The sequence below is a fragment of the Podarcis tiliguerta genome (genome assembly GCF_965153285.1).
Source record: "Podarcis tiliguerta genome assembly, chromosome: 7".
Taxonomy (NCBI): Eukaryota; Metazoa; Chordata; class Lepidosauria; order Squamata; family Lacertidae; genus Podarcis; species Podarcis tiliguerta.
In genome coordinates, this window is record NC_139540.1 from 69552468 (window position 1) to 69573810 (window position 21343).

The following is a 21343-nucleotide window of genomic DNA, read 5'->3' on the forward strand; positions in this document are numbered from 1 at the left end:
CAAGTGTCCTCCAAACCTAAGAGCTGGGAGAACCTCCTGTTTCTATATTAGCTGGTGACTCGACTCTGGCTCCCAGTAGTGTGCCATGTGATAACCTGACCAGTTACTTTCTTCAACTTTCTTTCTTCAACTTCTTTCTTCAACTGCCTGCTTCATCACAGCCTAACTCGACAGCCTTAGATAGGACATATCTATCATGGCCTAAGGGTAGCTCCATTCCCACAACTCCTTGAGCTGGCTGGCAATGAAAAGTAGCTGGTATGAGTTGCCCTGTATAGGTCTGAGGAGAAGACAATGGGACTCTGTGAGAGATCCCATCACAGTGAGGGATTCTGAAGAGGCTGATGTGATAATCAGTTTCAAAGACATCTTCCCAACCATCTCTGAAGGGGTTGTGGTGGACTTGTTGGGAAATCCAGAGCCAACAGGGGAGCACACTTCTAGTTGATTGGACACCTCCACATTAGTTGCTTACTGAGGATGAGGGAGAAGCCAGAAAGGGGCTAGGTATACCTTGTAACCCAGCTAATAACTATGAAGAGAAGGAGTTGGCTGTTTTTGTTTAGTCGTTTAGTCATGTCTGACTCTTTGTGACCCCATGGACCAGAGCACCCCAGGCACTTCTGTCTTCCACTGCCTCCCACAGGTTGGCTATAGAAGTATAAATCTCTCAGTCTCTCCTGGACCTATGCTGGGATAGCAGCCTTTGGGTTTAGTGTGTCTCCATCATCAGGGCAACCATGCTGCAGGCCACATCTGGGCCAGCTTCAGTTTAATTCGCCCCAATGTCTGGAAGGGCAACAAATGTAATGATGGGATTTTGGATGCCAAAAGATAGTGCAAGTCAGTGCAGACAATACTGAGGTAGAAGGTCTGATTTTGGTATAAGGCAGCTACTTAACTATGACATGAAGGTGTGAGATGCATGAATTCAGTTTGAATACTTGAAAGTCTGGGGTAATCACAGTTTCAGTGATAGAAAATAAAACTCCGTTATGTAGTATGAGAGAGGCGGAATTGCAAATTAATGATGCTTCTTTCTATATAGAATAAAGAAAAAGTTTTTGTTGCATTTGCCATTAATCTCACTTAATTTTGCATCTCCCATTGCATTTTTTTAGGGGATGGGTTTTTCTTTCCTCCTACCTCCATCTTTGTTGATTAACTGACTGTATTAAGTTGCCAGAGAAAAATAAGATAGATTTAGCTGGCTCATAAGAGGGAATAATTCACAACCAATTGAGCCAATGGAGTTCCAGACTTAATGTTGGTACATAATTCTCAGCAGAGGGATAAAGATGATCTGTTATGTTGCCAAGAGCTGTTAATCAACTTGTTTATGGTAACTTCTGCAACATAAAATAGAAGGCTGTCAACAAGTTAAAATATTTTAAAATGACCCTTTGACAAGCAGATTGTAGTAACCCAGTGTGATTATCATTCTCTTACATTTCCAGTATTTCAAGCAAAAAGAACAATTCAAAATAGCAGTAAATCTACAGGTTATGCTCCCAGCTGCATACAATTCACAGTTATGGCTATGCCTCTTACATTTCATCCTTAAAAAGTGTATAATTTATTGCTGATATGGCTGAAGATATAAAACTGCTAATAAGTTTCAATATACAACTCTAAGAACACTAAGAGAAACAACAAAAAGTGATGAAATTCCACTGATGTGAGTTTTAAAGTGGAAGCCAACTAAAAACACACACATGTGTGTCTTATGTTTGATATGTAGCCATCATGCACTCTGTCAGGTATGATATCAGGACTGGTGGTCTGGAGGCATGCAGGTACTGACCAAACAGAAAGTTGAGCTGGGAGCCCGTAAATGAAAACCAGTCAGTCTTATAACACAGTCCTATTGAAGGTGATGGGACTTAATTTTGCTAAACTAAAGTTTGCTGGATTGTTGGCGTTGTGATCTCTTATAACCATTGTTAACTGGTACAGCACACCTCTAGGATCATATCTACTCAAAGGAACAGGAAAACACACATCACTATACCTGTTCCATTTAATATCTACTTTGCTTTAGGGCAGAAGTAGCCAATATGATAAGGGACACGGGTGGCGCTGTGATCTAAACAACAGAGCCTAGGGCTTGTCGATCAGAAGGTCGGCAGTTCGAATCCCCGTGATGGGGTGAGCTCCTGTTGCTCGGTCCCTGCTCCTGCCAACCTAGCAGTTCAAAAGCATGTCAAAGTGCAAGTAGATAAATAGGTACCACTCTGGCAGGAAGGTAAACGGCGTTTCCATGTGCAGCTCTGGTTCACCAGAAGCGACTTAGTCATGCTGGCCACATGACCCGAAAGCTTTCTGAGGACAAACGTCGGCTCCCTCAGCCACTAAAGTGAAATGGGCTCTGCCGGACTTAACGGTCAGGGGTCCCTTTACCTTTACCTTTGGCCAATATGTCAGTCAGTCAGTCAGTCAAGTTTATTGTTTATAGCCAAAGGCTGCTGCAATGTATACAATGTCATTCAATAAAATATATACTAGTTTGATACAAAAACTTAAAACGTTTGTATTGTCAAAACATGGCCTAATCTGCACAAAGCTATAGAAACTCCTTAATATCCAAGTTGAAACATTAGACAATAACATTTATAAGCTAAAATCACCGCGGGGCCACTAATATATTAAAAGTAATGTTAAATAATACAAGAAACAATTATATTAAAGGTTTAGTGATAAAGATGAAGTTTGGTGTAGATGGGGTCAAATAAATTAATCTCCTTTACAGTTGATAGCTGTCTCGGCTATATAATTTCTTCTAATTTTCCTGGTGGCAGTTGCAAAAAGTGCTACACGCCAGGTCACATACTTACCTATGTCTGCAAGGAGATAAAGAATTATGTCAGAAGGATTATGGCCAGGGGACCTTGTCATTATAGGTGTCAAAAACCATTCTCTTGCTTCATTATATAAGGGGCAGCGTAAGGTATAATGTGTAAGGTCCTCTAATTCAGGGCATCCCCTAATACAAACAGTTTAGCCCATATGATGCTTTCTTGATGTTTGTCCTGCAGGATGGGGCTGGTGTGAGTTGGACTCCAAAGACAGCTTGAAGGTGCTGCATTGACTACCGGTAGGAGATATATATATATATATATATATGCAGGTTTTGGTGTCCTCGGGTGTCTTCCCGTGTAAAAGTTGGGGTGTCTAGGCGACGTTTCGACGAGGTCTCACTCGTCATCTTCAGGCTGGTGCTTTCGGCTTCTTGTTACTGGAACAGAGCAGGATCTTAGTGTTTGAGTTCCTATAAATACTGTTGAGGAGGTGTGGTGTATAACCTCCAATGTTCTGGGCAGAGAGGAGGTTCCCAGGCTAGTGTGCCTTTTCTTCTTTTGTTCCTTAATTACTTGAGGGATATCTTGAGTGATTTCTTGAGTGATTTCCTGAATCCCACTTAGGTGGGTCATTAGGTGTGGATTAGTTGCTAAAGCCTTCGTGTCTTGAACTCTTGAACTTTGTGAAGAGTTTTTCTGAGAAGATGGCTGTACTGCACTTGGTTGTGCTCTGGCTTGGCTTCGTGTATAGGGGCGAGCTGTGGTTTTGTGGCACACTAGCCTGGGAACCTCCTCTCTGCCCAGAACATTGGAGGTTATACACCACACCTCCTCAACAGTATTTATAGGAACTCAAACACTAAGATCCTGCTCTGTTCCAGTAACAAGAAGCCGAAAGCACCAGCCTGAAGATGACGAGTGAGACCTCGTCGAAACGTCGCCTAGACACCCCAACTTTTACACGGGAAGACACCCGAGGACACCAAAACCTGCATTCCTGTACCCGTGAAAATCTACGAAAGCATATATATATATATATATATATATATATGGTAAAGGTAAAGCCAGTCTTGCCAGACTCTAGGGTTGTGCGCTCATCTCACTCTATAGGCCAGGAGCCAGCGCTGTCCGCAGACACTTCTGGGTCACGTGGCCAGCGTGACAAGCTGCATCTGGAGAGCCAGCGCAGCACACGGAAAGCCGTTTACCTTCCCGCCAGTTAGCGGTCCCTATTTATCTACTTGCACCCAGGGGTGCTTTCGAACTGCTAGGTTGGCAGGCGCTGGGACCGAATGATGGGAGTGCACCCCGCCGTGGGGATTCGAACTGCCGACTGATAGTCATTTCTCAACTATGAATGAACTGTATTCCCATACATTATTGAAATCACTTCTGAAAATGCTCTTGCTTCTTTTTTAGGAGTGGATCTAAGTGGATCCTCAAAGTAACTAGCTCTTTTCTGAAATTTTGCTCTGGTGGCACACCCTGACTGAAATTCATTCCTCGATTACATGAGTAGAATCCTCAATTTGTGCTTAGTGTGTTGACTCAGCAAGGCCAACAGAAGTGAAAGCAGATGTCTCTGCATATCCATAGAGAACAATCTGCTGAGAAACAAGATGTCAGTTTGGGTAAGGACAAAGCTTGACATTCAAGGCATACTAAGAGTCATGTTGCGAAAGACCTTAGGATGTATGTATGTCTAGGGGGGTGGAATACAGTGGAGTCCACATCATCCCAAGCAAGTCATAAAGCAGACGATGTTGCCAGTGTTTCATCTGATAATGTGAATCAACAGCAAAATATCTTTGGGACTGGCACATGGCAGGGTGGCCCGTAGCCATCACCAGCAGCCATATGTTTTGAGAGAATCTTAATTTCTGTCAGATCACGTTGCATGATATGAATGGTTATAAAATAATAATAGGGTGTATGCTAGTGCTGTAGCTTATGTGGAAAAACTCTTGATAACTCTTGATGAGCACTAATTAGATTGGATCCAGGCACAATAGCTAGCTGGTCTCTGATTTGAATGGTGAATGATGAGGAACTAATTAGACCAGATGGATGCACAATGAGAGAGAACTGCAAAACCTACCCAGACAACTCTGAGAAGGCTTCAAGGGTTGTCTAATGCAAATTCCATTGTGATCACAGGATATGCTATGTATCATCCCAAACAGATGCTCATTCGACATTATATAGTTGCTAGCTGGTTCCCTAAAGCTGCTCCCAGCCATATATAATGCATGGATCTGGTCTAGGCTAGTGTCCATCAATTTCTTATTTAAACAACAGAGCTTTTTTCTTTTCCTCTGGGCTCTTGCTCCTTGAGTACCTCTATTTTTCAAGAGGATCTGAGAAACCATAGAAAACCTATGTTAGTTTAGGAGCAGAGGAGACTGGTCCGTAGGTAAATAGGGGCATTGCTCCAACATCAGTCTGCCCTAAGCCAGCCCTAACCAAAGTGGGTGGTGCTGGTGCTGGTTGTCACCTTCCTCTTCCTTAGTCCTCAGTGTTGACTTTGTAGACCTCAACAGGGAGGAGGAGGAGGGCAAAGCCAGAATTAGTTGGCTCTGGCTCTCATTGGCTCTGGCTTCACCTACTGTTAACCTTCTTGCCTTTCAGCCCACCAGTCCCAATGGATCCCTGCTCCCATTATTTAGGACAATATTCTGCAGCTTCGAACATGTAAATAATAATGCACAACAGCAACCACATATTGGATTATTTCATTTCTGGAATTTTAAAAACAAAGTTTCATATTGAATTTTGTAATATTTTGCAGGTACATTAAAACTATCAGTTCAAAGATCTCTAATGATGACCTGGTTCAGAAAGAGATTTCCCACCATTTTTTCTCCCTCTGAAGCATACTGGCAATTACAGTCATAGCCTGAAAAAAGTACATAGCCTGAAAAAATTACAGTACATAACCTGAAAAAAGGGGTGTATTTGATGTTAGGGGAGGGGGTAGTATCTCCGGTGTGGATCATTCCATGCTCCTTCTAGGGTAATTTGTCTGCCTTTTCCCTCCATCCAGTACTCTGCTCTTATCTGTGGCTTCAAGAACTGTCAGCATGTGACAGTGCCACACTCTGGGAACAGCTTTGACTGGTTGGCTAAACCAGGTGTGGGTAGCTGATGGGTCTTAAATCCTTGGTCAGTTTGGGATGTGTCTATCCCCTGCATACAAATACAGGCTCCAGTGGACTGACCAATGGTGGCTCCAAGAGTCAAGGAGGCGGTCTCTGCACATGCTGTAGAGGGAAGTGAGGGGCAGATGGGGCTTGTTGACCTGGGAAGGTAGCCCATCTAGGAAAAGGAAAACTCTGATTCTAAATCTCAACTGCCTTGTGGGATATCTTCAGGAGAAGAAAGGGTCAGGAGTTAATCCTACACAAATCCAGAGTGGAGTCTCTAAGATGGTTGGCTGGTACCACATCCACCTCCTTTCAGCAACTCCTGCAGCCCAGCTCATGCCAAAAATATTGCTTTCCTTTGGACCACATCTGTGAGGCCAAGATAGCAGGCGGTCTTGTTTTCTGGGCAGCCCAGGACCTCCATACACACTGCCCAGGCTTGCAACTTGAGGAGGGCAAGTGAATACTGCTAACACAGCAGTTTGACTTCACCCCGGAGGCACACTCCATTGTCTCTTGAGACAGACAGATGCCAACAACAAGAGCCTGAAAAACTCAATCTGAAATACCTCTGGTTCATACATCTTTTTCTCCCTGCAATCCTAGCCCATGGAGCAATGCCTTGGTAAATCAGACCTACTTTTGTAGACTTCTGAACTCAGCACCAGTAGTTAGCATTAGAATGCTTCTCATATGCTTCTCATATATTTTGTACCCAAACTAATACGTGTAAACCCACAAGTGTTCCTGTAATTTTAACAAATGTTTATGCATTTATACCACAAAATTCCTATACACTGTCACATTATATATTCCAGGGAGTTACTTTTTAATAAAATGTCTGTCTTCATTAAAAGTGCATTAAAATGAATGAGGGTAAAAATGATGTTCAGTGAGCAATTAGGCTGATTTAAGTGTACTTGACAAGAGTCTGGGAAAAAAATAATAATGAAGCAGCAAGTCAGTGTGCTCTTGCATAGACATATCAAAACAGATTTGAATAGACACTAAAGCACAGGCACACACACAAAATACACATAGTTAAAGGAACAGCTCCATATTACTAATTGTGTTGTGTACTGCTAATATATTTTCATGATAATAGCACTCACACCAAGTGTGTGTTGAAGGGGGAAAAGCAAGTTGTTTAAAGTGGCAGCTTTACATTAATATCTTTGAGACGTGGCTTTATTACATATCCACGCACGGTACCTGATTTTTAATGAACTGATTAAGTACGTAAAGGCAATTATTATGCTGCATAATGAAACAATATGCACTTGTAAAATGTTATTACCAGAAAATAGTTATAAATGGAGCTTCTGTTACCATCGCGCTGTTAATTATGAGGAAGCATTACTGCTTATTTTGCTCACATAAACCAGGAGCACCTCGCAAATGCTGATCAGTTACACTATTAATTATGTGAATCAAGATGTATTATAATACGCGGCAAAATTCTGTTACACTCGGGAGAGATTCAGAATTGCTTTGGTGACAGAATTCTCTCCACTGCCATTCCAAGCCATGTATGTTTATCAATGTGTGTTATTTTATTAGTAGTATTAATTGAATTTATTAGATGCTTTTTCTTGCTGCACGCAACTCAAAGCATCCTTAAAAAACAAACAATAACCCCACACATTCATTAAAACCAAGGGGGGCATTAAGCACACACACACACACACACACTGCTTTAAAAGACCACAGGTTAGCTGTAAGGCTACACTTTGGGCTGAATATCCCAAGGTAGTCTCTCTCTTCTTGCTCTCGAGTTTCTCCTGTCTCAAATTCTTGCTGAGATGTTCATACACTCATTCTTCTCCTTCAGCATAAGGTAAGTTCAGCTAGGGTTGCCTTATTTCAAAAAGTATAATTCCTGACACCCGCAAAATTGTTGAGCCTTTTTTTTAAGGAAGCAACCAAAATTGAGATTTTTGGGGGGAACAAACCCAAACTGTTGAGCTTCCCCAAAAAACCTTCCCCCAAAATAGTAATTTTAAGCTTTTTGCAGCTGTTTCTAGTGTGTTTTCCATCATGTTGCCATACATCCACATTTTCCCTGACTTTGCCGATTCGTCAAAATTCCCCCGACGCCATTTTTACAACCCAAACCAGGACATGTCACATTTTTTTTCTGATGTAGGACAAGCCTAGTTCAACCACCAGCAGTGAAAGAGCTAGCGCAAACATCCCAGTGATCGTGTTGATTAATTTGGTGACAAAACTGTGACACTTACCATGTGACAAAACTGTGACATTTACCATGATGTTCACCATCTGGCTCTAGGGAGAGTTGGCTCAGTTTCTGCTCAGGCCTGCCGGCAAACCCCACAGTGTGGTTGGTGAACCTGACCTGTACTAAGATGCTTACAGAGGCATTTGGGGAGACATTCTTGGCTTCTCTGGAGTTCCTCAGAGACTCTTCCGTGCTGGAAGTAATTTTAACCCCATCCTTATAGAAATGGAACCTTTGCTCTGTGTGGCTCTCAATGCCAGGAATCCATCTTTGTTTGCCACTCCAGAAAGAAGATCCACTGTCAGCACCAGGGAGAAGGATGTGGAATGTATGTAGAGTACTCTTGGGGCCAGTTCAGCAAATTCTGCTCATGCTGAAATGTGGGAGCAAATTTGGTGTTGTGTGATCCAACAGCTATACCTGTAAATCTAGGTTTGAAGGCACTTTGCCAACATATTTCATCTATCACAAACAAGGGATGATGGAAAATATGCACATTTGAATGGGATCACTTGATATGTTATAAATACCACACAGAAAAGTGGCAAAATTGCAAAATACCACACAGAAAAATACCACACAGAAAAGTGGCAAAAACCACTCTAAGAATTGTAGCTCTGTGGGGAGAATAGGGGACTCTCAACATCCTGAACAAACCACAGTTTCCATGATTCCTTGGGGGATGACATGTGTGTTAAATTGGTATAATTGATATGCTTTGCATGTATAGTGCGGATGTGAACAGAGTGCTTTTCAAACCCCTCAACAGCCGGTTTTCTGCTGTAAATATACAAAAAGGTTTGGGGTATAGCTCTGTTTGGGGGGGAGAATCAAATAAAATAAAATTTCCTGGGGGGAGTAAAAAGAGAGTTTTGGATTGGAATAGTTTGCTTTTGTAACGCATGTGTATAAGAAAATGAAAGATGCAATGCTTTTATGTCAGCATGCTACTTTGTGGAACTCACTGTAGTTTGTTTAACAATAAGTATGTTATCCAAAAATAACTAAAATGCAAAGAGGGGAACATAATCAAGGAACAGTAGTGTTTATTCCTTAAAAACAACATGATAATATATTTTTATGCATAAATAAATGCAAAATGCACTTAGCAAAGAATTACAATAAATATTGGTTCACAAGGCCAATGCTAGCTGACCAACAGCATGGAAATGATGTACCAGAGGTCTATAGAAGTTCAATACGTAACTTTGGGAGAACAAAGAGGTTGATGGATTGGGATAATCAGTCACTTAACATACTTCAAAAGATTTTCATTATGAGCTGATTTCCAAACAAAAGATCAGCAATCCATGGGAGGGCTTTACCCTGAAAGTCACTCTAGAAATATTTAATAATAAAGCACTTAATCATTACACTCATTTGAGGACATATATTTTGAAAAGTGCAATAACTATACTGAAACTTCCCAGTCCTGGCAATGTGGTCACACACACTGTGCAAGTGTTGTCAGCATGTTGTGGTGCGTGTGCGCACTGCGCAAGCACACTCCTGGATGTTGTATGTGCATGCTGTGGGCTGTGTATACACAGTGTGGTGACATTGCGCAGCCCTGGCTTCATAAATTGTGGGGACAAGGTGGCACACATGCGTAGGACAGTTCTGAGGGGATCACATTGATGTGGTGAGAAAGTCAGTCTGCCTTCACTGTACATAAAATGTCACATGTGATGTGTGCTTTCATCCCTATGGGCATTTGCTCAGTTAGTGTGATCTTTCCCTTCTTTTTTGGGGTGGAAAGATTGTGGAAGTCAGTTGTGTATGCATATGTGCACTTGGCTAGACAAGCTATCCACCCAAAATTCCACATGATTGTTTGTTGAGAGAAACCTGCTTTCTCCGCAACAGCCCGTAAGGGTTCCCTGGTGAGTGAGATAGCTCTATGATTGTCATTGTGGTGGACCAGAAAGACAGTAAATTCCTGAGCTACGCAATAACTTATCATTTAAAAGTCCTTCAGAGAAAAAGTAGCTCTATTTCCTTGTGCTTTGCATAAACAAGTATAACCATGCACATTTCCCCCCTGAACTCGGCAGAGGAACGAAATGACTTGAGCATTCATATTATTCTTCAAAGACAGTTCTCAGCAAAGTCCCATTATACTTCGGATATGCAGAACCCCCCTCCCCCTCCCAAGCAGATAAACAACACCCGGATGAATGCTTATTTTGGTATTTCCATTATGATTTATAAATTCCCCCATTCTCTCTCAACCCTGCACATATTTATTCAATTTGGGAAATGATCCCGAGTCTGTAATTGCCAGAGCTAGAAATCCTTCATGGGTCAAAGGACATTTACAACCAATATGCTGAATTTGGGAAACAGATAATACACCTGTGATGAGGTTTATTCCAATATTGTGCCGGGTAAAGTGAACAGTGTGCTAAAGCCTTTGTGATAAACAGAAGACATTTCAAGTATTTCTTGGAGGAAATAAATATATTTTAACTCTGAGGGGCAAAGAGGCCATAGAGTTTGACACCAAGATACCTGAGACTGGGTAAAGGAAAACTGATTATTCTCATAATAGAAACATTTGAATGCTATTTCTGAGAAGTCACCATTCAAGAATTAAATTTTAAAATATCATTGCCAAAAGGTAGATCAACTTGTCCTTTCAAAAAGCCCACATACTTTGTCTTACACTGCTTGCTGCCTCTTACTCCAGTTCATTCCAAATTGAGGTCTTCTGAGCAGCAATTTCATTTGCAGCTTCTTCAAATAGCCCAGAATGATCAACTTGCGTACTGAAAGCTAAGACTAGTAGGATGGTCTATATTGCGACAAGGCAGCTGGTGGGCAAGAGGCTAAATGAAGCCTCCATGGATTTCCGTTGTGGCACCCAATATAGCTGTCAAGAACTCTCACACCTTTATCTGTCACCTCCAGTATTTCATTTTATTTTTTTCTCTGCAGGGCAAGAGGCACAGGCAAATCACTGTTTAACAAACGCACACCAGCTGCTCACAAGTGGTTCACATGCAAAATTAGAAGAGTGCTCAGTTAAAACATCTGTTCACACCAGGGAGGGTAGGTTAAGGGATTTATATTATATTATATTTTTTTGCCCGCATTTAAGCTTATGCATGTTTAAAAGAAGCCTGCTTCTTGGGGGGAAAAGCAATGACAAACCTAGACAGCATCTTAAAAAGCAGAGACATCACCTTGCCAACAAAGGTCCGTATAGTTAAAGCTATGGTTTTCCCAGTAGTGATGTATGGAAGTGAGAGCTGGACCATAAAGAAGGCTGACCACCAAAGAATTGATGCTTTTTGAATTATGGTGCTGGAGGAGACTCTTGAGAGTCCCATGGACTGCAAGAAGATCAAACCTATCCATTCTGAAGGAAATCAGCCCTGAGTACTCACATTGCTCTGTCCCAGCTTCTGCCAACCTAGAAGTTTGAAAGCATACCAGTGCAAGTAGACAAATAGGTACCATTGTGGCAGGAAGGTAAATGGTGTTTCTTTGCGCTCAAACCAAATACTCAGACCACACCCTTGGAACCACTCACATGCAAACATCACTAGCTTGCGAGAGTGTACTGGTGTACTGAGTGGGCCTTGTGGACCCCCCCCCCCGTGCCCTGCAAGCAAGTCAGAGAGCATAAAAAAACTATTTTTGCTCAGGGTCTGCAAACCCTCCTGCTGAAATCCCTAGCTGCTGTCTAGTGTAATAGGTTCTCAGTCAATCAGTGCTTCCTTATATTCTTCCTGCAGTTTCATTATCAGTTAGTTTTATTATCTCCAGCTCTTCCAATACCTTCCCAATCAATTTGACTTCAGTCAATTTTCTGTTGTCTTTCTCACCTTTAGCATATAATATCCACACTATTGTGAGAAGACATAATACCTGCATTTGGGTTTCGTTTTTCATACTATATTCAAATAATAAAATAATAATAATAATAATAATAATAATAATACTATACTTCACATATTTTTAAATATAAAAAATATGCTCATGGATTCATTGAAAACCCTCATTTATCACTTTAGTCACCATTTCTCCAAATCTCTGGGAGATCACTTCGTTTTCTCTGTTTCTTATTTATCCAATCTAAAGGAGCAATTGTACAGCAAGATTTGTTGGAATAAATAGAATAGGATCCAGCTGAGCCAGAAGTTTCCCAATGTAGTCAGGCTATGCTGACTTAACTCCCTTACAGTATTTTATCAGCCAGAGATAAACTAGCATAACTCCCCTACGCCAGCTCAGCGGGGACCTAGGTGGCTGAACCAGTCCTTGTGGATTTTAAGATGGCATAAGCCCTGAAAAAGGTCTGTTCTGTAAGTCAGGTGGGACCAGAGAAGATGAACTGAGGCTGGATCCTAAACCAGTTCACCGCGGTCATGTAAGGCTAGCAACCCAGCTTAAGTTAAGCTGAAAAAAGGGTGGTGTAACTCCAGCACTAGTTTAAAAACCGGGTTTCTCTCTGCCAACATTAGGCCAGCACAGCCAGGAGTAGTTCTGCTGCTGAACAGAGTTTGGATCTGCAGTAACTTTTCACGGGCTTAATTTACACCAGCTTGATTTTCAACAGGTTCTTGTGTATAGGATTGCTCCCTCAAATTCCCTAAACTCAGCTCTCCAAATCTCTACATCCTTTTGTGATTTATTTATTTCTAAATAAACTAGTCCTTGTGAAACTTTGTCAGGATTTTAGTGCCGATTTCTCCTGATATACATTTTTTTTTTTTGTATGCAACTTTTGCCTAACATACACATTTTCCCTAATGTGATGCATCTGTGTATGTTATTTTCATAAATATATGCATCTTTAAGCAAACCTTATTCGGATTCTGTACAATATACTTTTGGACAGATTTCTTGGCTAGAGAACTGCATTACAAAATATGGAGAAGTGAATTTTAAAGGATAGTTGAAGTTTGGTTCACATATGTTTTTGAAAGTGTGAAATAGTTAGGTTTCCCTTTAAATGCAAACTGAGCCGAATTTCTCTCCCATCTGCACCAAAGCTGTTTATTATGAAATAGACCTCCACTTTGTGACAATTTCTAGAATCATAAAAGTTTACTACAACCTCTATGGCTTCAATCAGATATATTAACTCCCTGATGTATAATTTGTAGCGAAGACTTGTGGATAACTAAAAGATATGCCACACGTTAGCCAGAGAAACTCAAATAACAAATAAGACACTCAAGAGGAATAATGCTGAAGAGTGCTCAAAACATGTCTATTTTTATCAACCACCAAAAGATCCAAACAAGTCAATAGAACTCATAGCTGGAGTTTTCATTTTGATAGATTGAAATGAGATATACTGTGTATATAAAATCACTATGGCAAGAAATATACAATCACTTTTCAACCAGAAAAACCCCAACCGTTGATTAACTTTTGATATAAAGGAGATCTGCTAACAATTAACACTGAATGCAGTTGAGTTTTCAAGCAGTGGTTTTTAGACCGTATTCCAGGGAATACAGAGGTTCCATAAAAAATTAGCAAGAGTATCAAATTCAGGTAAATATCAACCCTTTTTGGGTATTATTATCTGCAGACAGTAAACACGTGAAAGGGAGCTGCAGGGATGAATATGCCAGCTCCCCCACTGTTACCATTTCTAAGTAAAGGTAAAGGGACCCCTGACCGTTAGGTCCAGTCATGACCAACTCTGGGGTGGGGTTGCGGCGCTCATCCCGCTTTATTGGCCGAGGGAGCCGGCATACAGCTTCCGGGTCATGTGGCCAGCATGACTAAGCTGCTTCTGGCGAACCAGAGCAGCACACGGAGACACCGTTTACCTTCCCACCGGAGCGGTACCTATTTATCTACTTGCACTTTCAACGTACTTTCGAACTGCTAGGTTGGCAGGAGCAGGGACCGAGCAACAGGAGCTCACCCCGTCGCGGGGATTCGAACCGCCAACCTTCTGATCGGCAAGTCCTAGGCACTGTGGTTTAACACACAGCGCCACCCGTGTCACCATTTCTACCCCCTTCCAATTCATAGAAGATGACAGTCTGAATGGAGGACATTTTGCATCCCCCTGCATCCTGGAACCAAAGATGGGATTCAATGGTCAAATATAAGAGTCATGAAAGCAGCTCACTCTTTTCCATGAAGCTTTATTTTCCTGTGACATTCTTTATGGTACAAATATACATATGTGTGCGTGTGTTTGTTGGTGCTGTATTTTCCAACTGGAAAAGAAGGGTTGCCAGAGGATGCCGAGTTCCTGCAGCATGAAAATCAGATCACAAAAGTGTCAGGTAGTGTGGTCTGTCAGAGAAATTCAGTCCAAAGGTCTTTCAATATTCAAAGGATGTCACACAACATCATGTGATATCACATCGGGCCCCCTAATCCTCTCAAGATGCTGGCACCTCTGGTTGGCAGTCCTGCAAAGTGTGTTCTCATTAAAGGAGAACACGTGTTGCAGATGGGGCCGAGCAAAGCACCCCATGGTTGTCAGGCAGGATAGATTGAAGGGGCTTGGATCGGATTGGTGGTTGGTGTTACTGGGGTAAATTTGATGTTGCCAATTTAGGGGTGGGAACAGAGGTTATTTAAACAAGGCTCACAGCATGTTCCTTTCTCTTTCGCTGTGGGCACCGGATCACCCACCCGCCCTCCCTTGATTGGGCTTGTGCTTTGACCTTGCTATGCCTGTCATGGGGTCGTCCGCCTTGGTGCGGGGGCCTGGTAGGAATTTTTCCTTTTGGCTGATTAGTGTGTGCCAATAGGTTTTTTGCCTACTGCGTAGCAAATCGTCACAACTTGTAAGGTTGGTGGTTAGGCATTGGTTTAAATTGGTTGGTGGAGGGGTATGGATTGGCTGTGCCTGCCCCTCCAATGCTGCTGCTGCACAGGAATTCCGTTAAAGGAATTCAGGGGCTTACCATCGTCTCGTCCAAACCCCTGGAATCGGGTGCGGGCCGCGCAAGCTCCTGGGAGCATGCAGGGAGAAGCTGAGGGTCTGTGTCGCAGCTCCAGTTATCCCTGATCTTGTTCCTCCACACTGGCTTCCGCTGGAATCCGGGAGTCAGTGCTGTCCCCCAAGGCGGGGGGGGGGGGGGCAGCTAGTCATAACCAATGCCTAAGCAACCACTCACAATTTGTATTTTAATAAAGTTGTGGCCAAAATTATGCCAAAAACCTTAAACAAAAATTATGTGTGATGTGTGAGTTATTGGGGTATGGGTGTTTTGGGGACCTCAGCACGCAAAGACTTACCCCCTTTCATGACGAACAGTGGGATCCTCATGCACTGTCAGCCTTAAATATGGCATTTCAGGCTGTAAGAGGTTTAGAAGGAATATTGGCGAGCTATGGAGTGAAGTCATTACCATAGCTTTTTTAAAGGCAATGGGTTGATGTTCACACAGAACATAAAACACAAAAGCTGCCTATAAAACCTCAGGAACACATTGTGCTTAGAGAGGTTTTAGTTGAGGGACAGTCCCTTTTAGGAAAAGAAGACTTCAGAAATATTGGTGCTTAAAAAGAAAAGAAAAGTGGCCGGTGCTTGAAATAATAACTAGAAAGCTTAAAAGAAGCTGTTGTGGAAATAAATATGTTATCGTGGGTGTCAGTTGCCTTAAAGTGTGAGGACTTCAGCAAATTAAAGCCACTTGCAGAATGTTACGAAATGTGATATAGGTAGCATGGAAAGCGAGGTGAAACTCTTGCCAGAAGCAATTAAAAACTATGTAACGATAAAGAACAGAAGTCCAAGATTGAGAGCTTGCCTCCGTTACATTAAAAACAACACCACAAATTAATACACACATGCCCCCCATGTGTTATATAAGTTATTTATTTAGAATGCTTATAGCTTGCTTTTCAGCAGTGCTCTTACACTTTTGAGAAAGCGTGTTCTCCTTCATAGAGAGCACGTGTTGCAGTGGAGTCTGACAGGCCACCCCTCTGTTGCTGGGTGGGTTAGTATGGATGACCATCCACAGTGACTGGGTGATTGGGTTACTGGGCAAATTTTGGTGTTGCCATTTAGGAGGCAACCAAAGGTTATAAAATCAAGTCACACAGCACTGACTGGGCTCTTTTGCTGCGAGCATCGGATCACCCGCCCACCCTCCCTAATCTAGGGCTATTGCATTGACCTTGCTATGCTATGGGGTTGTCTGCTTCTGGGGCAGGAGCCTGGTAGGAATTTTGTCCATTTGGCTGATTGGCTGCTGTCATTTGGTTTTTGCCTACTGCGTAGCAGATTGTCACAACTTGTAAGGTTGTGGTTAGGCATTGGTTAAAAAATTGGTTGGTGGAGGGGTAAGGATTGGCGGTGCCTGCCCCTCCAATGCTGCAAGGGATTTCTGTTAAAGGAATCCAGGGGCTTGCCATTCTTTTGTCCGTACCGCTGAATGGGGCTTAGAGCCGCAAAAGCCCCCGGGAGCATGCGGTGGAGGGGGGGGGGCAGATGAGGGTCTGGTGCCCAGCTCCATGCTCTCCCCAATATTGTTTTCCCTTACTGGTTTTCGCTGGAATCCAGAAGTCAGTTCTGTCCCTGGGTGTGGGGACAGACAGTCATAACCAATGCCTAAGCAACCACTCACATTTATGTATTTTAATAAAGTTGTGGCCAAAATTATGCCAAAAACCTTAAACAAAAATTATGTGTGAATTGTGAATTATTTAGGGGTAGTTTGGGGGACCTCGACACGCAAGTCCCATTTTTTTTTTAAAAAAAAAGAATAATCATTGTAATGATCACAACAAAACATCACACAGTAGAACAATGAAATCAGAGATAGATATAAACCCAGACACTAAAAGGGGGCATGCACACACGCATAGACCCACCCACGCACATGCGCATACACACACACAGTTTTTTCACTTGGAATGGAAAAGAAACCAAAGAAGTTGCTTGGTATACCTCATGATGGAAGGAATTCTAGATATTGGCTGCCACAACAGAAAAAGCCATGGCTGGCATTCAACCAAACAGTTTTGCTAGCTCTGCAGCATCCTTGTCTACTCCCTCTCCTGTCTTTGCACCCCTCTCATGTGCCCAGTACATATTCTATGGGGTTTCCAGAGCAGATTTAGGGACCATACATTGGGCATGCAAGAAGAGGGAGGGGAAGTTCTATTGCGCAGAAATGCTTTCGATAGTGGAACTGCCCCCACTTTTTGACACCCACCTCCTCTTCCGGGGGGGGGGGGGGCAATTGGCTTTATCATTCCTACATCATCTAGGTCTTAGCACACCCAGTTTTAAAAGTGTGTAAATTGATATTATTTAACTCCACTCTACAATGCATGCCTTTAATGTGCACCGCCAGAGGAATTGTCGCTTTTATAATGGTCACCACAGACCATCCTTCGCCTCTTAATTTTCCTATAGTTATTCACAATGCTTAGTCTGTGCTCTAATTCCTCTTGAAAACTAGCTAGATATTTCCCAAAGTAAAAAGTTTGCGGAGCAGCATTACTCTTGAAAGGGTCTATGTATCAATGGGCATAAAAGATACTGAACAATATAAGCACCAGAATGAAAGGATCAGTAGTGCGGCATAAATTTTCTCACAGTATCCAGAACAATAGTTTAACTTTCTATTATGGCGTGATATAGCTTTTGGAATCCCATAGGCTGTTATAGGTTGAATTCCTCATTTATAGTTTAATTTCACTGTATGTGGTTGAAAAATATGTGGATACATTCAGAAGTCATTCACTGCAATATTTTGGCATTTCTCCTTTGCCATGCCAAGGACATGGCATATATCCAAATTGAGTGCATCTGAGTTCATTTTGTCTCCCCTGATTCTTACAACTGCAGACAGATATCCTTTCTAAATAACTTTATTATGTGACTGTGTGCTGCAAACAAATACCAAAGTTCTATTCCACACCATTTTCTAGTTTCATTAGAAACGTATGACTTTTGTAGCACGAGCTTGACTTTAAAGAAAAGATTAACCAAATTGTCCAGGAAGGTGTCAAAATATACCTAAACACATCACTGCTAGGAACTGGTCCTGGGTGGATTATAGATAATAGATAATAGATAATAGCTGTCATATGACTAGTTGATATATGTTAGGCAATCACTGGGTGGTGTGTGTCAAATATAGAGTTGTAAGCTAGACATGCAATTGATTTGATTTGTGATTGCAACAGTGTTTTCTTTGAAATTAATAGCAATTACCAGCAGGAGAAATTTCCTCGCTCAATTGCCTGATTTTAGGTGCTACTTGAACATTTTCCCTTTGGTCTTTTCCAGAGTAGAATATTGCCAACTACAGAATTTGAAGTCTGTCATTTCCACAGATATTTCCATCTTACTGTGACACTGCATGTTCAATTACAGATATGCTGTTTTCACCACAGAGTTCTGGGTCTGCACCTCACAGCTCAGGTTATTACCTGCAATAGACTCAGCTGTGCATTATGCGCCCCACTGAGAACGCAAGCATTCTTGTAAACAGTATAATGCCGATCTGGTTAACTGTTGCACATCACATGCTTAACTGTGAAACATCAAGTACACCCAATGCTGCTTGATTTCTCTCCCACCCACCAGTTTGCAAAAAACCCAGCTAGAATATTATGTTTTTTGAAATTTGCTGCCCACTTAACATTCCTATCTGCGACAGCAAATGCAGTTTTCACATCAGGAACAGAAAGTCATGGATATTCACTGCATTCCCCTAACCCCAGCTAATCTCTGCTTGACATCTACAGTTTTTTTGCAAGTGAAGTTAATATCACCTCGATAACATCCACATAATACCATCCTAACACTTGGACATGAAGTGGAGACACCAGGCTTCTTTATTGGGGGCAGGAGCAGGTGTCCAAATGGCATTCTGCCTTGAGCTTGTGATTATTTTCCAGACAAATTACATTCAAGTATTAGACGAGCTCATAGCTCTGTCTATCACAGAGGCAGGATGAGATTAGGAGAGAAATGTCTCAGGAGCAGCATGCACGCCTGTATTTTGATTGAAGGAGTGTGTGTGTGCAGGGTGGGGAGAAAATGAAGCAATAATAATCCTCCTGGTCCTCTCTCTTTCTGCAAGATGTTTTGGAAGAGCAAAACCCCACCAGTCTAATGAAATTTTATTTATCAGATTCCACCCTTGCTCCAAGGAGTCTGAAGCAGCAAGGTCAGTCCTGCTTTAGACTAACAGTCGGCAGGAGTGCATCCCATTTTGCTGTTTGAGGGGTACAGGAAGTGCCACTTTGCCCTACTGCTGCCACCACTCTGGCCGTGATCTTCCTGCCTGCTCTGCTGCCACAATGTGCCCTGTTGCAGCTGCCCCCGGTTGAGAAGCAGAACCACCATCAGTGTTGTGGTGGCGTCAATTTGGGGCAAACCCTTGCCAGAGGCAGAGCAAGGTGGGTGTAGTGGGGGTGGTTCACCCCGGGTGCCATCCCTGAGGGGGTGGGGTTGACAAAATCCTATCCAGCATGATCACAGCTGCACTGGATCACACCCCCTGGCTGGGCTACTGCACCAGATTGCACCCCCTGGCCTGGCCACGATGGCGGATCACACCCCTCGGGCTAGCCACTGCAGCGGAGCACACCCTACACCCGGCCGCCGGGCCAGAGCTCACCCCCCGGCCGGGCTGCCGGGCTGGATCATGCCCCCTTGCTGGGTGAGATCGCCCTGTCCCCCTGGGTCTGGAGTCGTGGGGGGCAGCGCACCATTACCCCTGCTCCTGGCTGGAGGGAGCAGGCTGGCAGGCAGGCAGGCAGGCAGGAGAAAGGACAGGAAGGAGGCAGGTGAGCAAAAACGGAGAGGTCAGGAATGGGTGCTGCGTGCCCTGTCCCGTCCCTTCCTGTGGGCAGTTTGCCCTACCCTAGGTGCCAGAGAGGCTTCCTCCGCCACTGATCCTTGCCTGCTGCGACTCATTCCCCACCACCACTGGTAACCTGAGTTGTTCGTGATGGTGCCTGAGTATTGATACCGTACGAAGGAGTTACACAGGGGAGTCAGAGCATTTGGAGCTTGAGCATCTTGCCTTCATCACAAGGCCTGGCATGCCAACTCTAGGGGGGAGAGGTTTCTTTGACCCCCTCAATATTTGTTGGAAGGGGTCCCGGTGTGTGTTGCACACATGAGTGACATCACATGCATTGCGCATCACAGCTTCAGCGGCCAGCTCCTCCAGAGCACCCGGCCTCCTCCAGACGACATGAATTGTGTGTGACATCACATGCGTCAATCTTGGGGGCAACCTGGTGCCTTGGCACAAGGTTGTGTGTATGTGAAAGGGTGGCTCCTCCTTGAATCTGGCACTGCATACCCTAAGCCCTGAGGGGGGGGGGGTGTGGACCCTGCAAGCTTTAATCATTTGTGTGAAGATCTGAAGCTTTGAACATAGCGCTGCATTCTAGGAAAAAAATCTGCTCAAGTTGCAGATGGCAATCAGAGTTTACTCTCCAATACAAGGCTATCACTTTGGACACCAGATTATCAAGGGCCACAGCAAGTGCACTGACCTCAAATTGTGCTCTGCAGAGATTCCCCCCCCCCCCATTTTGCTGGTGGCATAAATAAAGCAAACTTTGGCAATCAACTGGATAGAATCCCGAGGGGAGGGGGGACTGACTGTGCACTGTTTTCATAGTTATCACCTGAGCAATTTCGATAACATTAAAAAATCAAATTACTGAAAGTGTCTAGATAGCCCCAAGAGAACAAATCAGCTTCCTAATGGTTCTCATGGCAAAGGTGATTTGCATATCCACAGCTAATCAGAAAGTGGTTATAACGCGTGTAGACAAGAACAAGATTGGCTAGCTGTTCAGCAGCAATAGATAATATTAAAAAGTCTCTCTCTCTCTATAAAGAAAAAAAAAAGGCGGAATGCACACAAGAGCACAGCATTCTACATATTGCAAAAACTGCTGAAGCCAGAGTAGTTGACTCATTGTCACAGGAGGTGTCAACCTTGGAAATGATGAATACAATGCCGTGTGATGTAACTTGTAGCTGCAGCATGTATAACTGTCACTGTATGAGGTGCCAACCCATACAATTTATAGAAAGAAAGCTGTGCAGAAAATTCTTAGGCATGCATAGCAAAATGAACAGGGTGAGGACGGTGATGTGTTTTGGGCTGATATGTTTCTGAAAGAACCGCTTTCCTTAATGGATTAATTTACATATCTTTTTCCCCCCAAGTATCCGTGGACACCAA

General features: G+C 43.0%; 1 protein-coding gene across 8 annotated transcripts in view; it reads right to left on the bottom strand.

Annotated features, from left to right (window-relative positions):
- The window catches only part of LOC310681635 (uncharacterized protein), a 192608-nt gene that overhangs the window by 26462 nt on the left and 144803 nt on the right, over positions 1-21343 (bottom strand). For 3 of the 8 annotated variants that reach the window (XR_014513417.1, XR_014513420.1, XR_014513421.1), the window contains one exon: positions 2835-3088. The exons of 3 other annotated variants lie outside the window; for them this stretch is intronic. The gene's annotated coding sequence lies outside the window, so the exon portion shown is untranslated. Of the gene's footprint in view, positions 1-1146; positions 1350-1726; positions 1821-2834; positions 3089-21343 lie in introns of those variants that run through there. 2 more of the 8 variants (XR_014513418.1, XR_014513422.1) reach the window with 2 other exon arrangements.